Here is a 988-nt window from a genome sequence, read left to right as displayed (position 1 = left end):
CGATATTAATCGGAAGCACATACAGTCCGGGCAAGAAAAGTCGATCACTCCGCGCCCCTCTTTTCTTGACGCTGGTGTTTACCGTATTCACGGAAGCACAGACAGTCCGGTCAAGAGAGACGTTATTTTGTTCGAACCGCCGATCGAGAAACCGCGTTGCATAATTGAAATCGTGAAAATACCCCGATCGACTCACAGTGTTGCAACGCCGATTTGCACATTTCGTATACATAAACACACGGTAAACATATTGATACGGCAGTAATCAATAGTTTTACCTACATAACCGTATTATTTCACACGACCGTTATTATATCGTATAACTTAAAACGTACGACCGCTGTTTAATTCAACGACCGTTGTTTAATTCTACGACAAGTGCGATTATTACACCATCACCAAAGGCAATCATTGACCAGGACAAATCCGGACCACCCGCAACGAGCAGACCAGTCTCATTTGGACATTACGTTGACAGTTGCCAAGCAGTATCCGTGAGTCCATTATCAATATCTTTTATTTTGTCAAAATTCTCCTTGCTATACGTATTTTGAATTGTACACTGCTGTATGCAGTTAATATTATAATAAAAAGAAAATATTGTGAAAATAATTAATACAATACGAACAATAAAAATCAAAAAAGTTAATATTATATTTGAATCAAAATTTGTCTCTGCATTCATTTATTTATATTACAATTTCATTTCTTAAAACATATATGTATTACCAAGTTCAATTACTTCAATTCATACCTTACACTTTTAGTAACGTTTACATTGGCTTACACATATTAATATTACTGTTTTGCAATATTTCATTATTATATATGTTTTAAAATTATAATTAATTGAATTTAAATTCCTCAAATGGTGCATCTATGCTTAAAATATTGTATTATTTGTCATCGTTTTTATGTCGTTGGCATGCAAAAATGTATTATACATGACATATATTATACATATAGGTATCTTTTGTATTCTACTTTA

This window comes from Acyrthosiphon pisum, chromosome X, assembly GCF_005508785.2.
Source record: "Acyrthosiphon pisum isolate AL4f chromosome X, pea_aphid_22Mar2018_4r6ur, whole genome shotgun sequence".
Lineage (NCBI taxonomy): Eukaryota > Metazoa > Arthropoda > Insecta > Hemiptera > Aphididae > Acyrthosiphon > Acyrthosiphon pisum.
Note: the sequence above shows the minus strand (reverse complement) of the source record.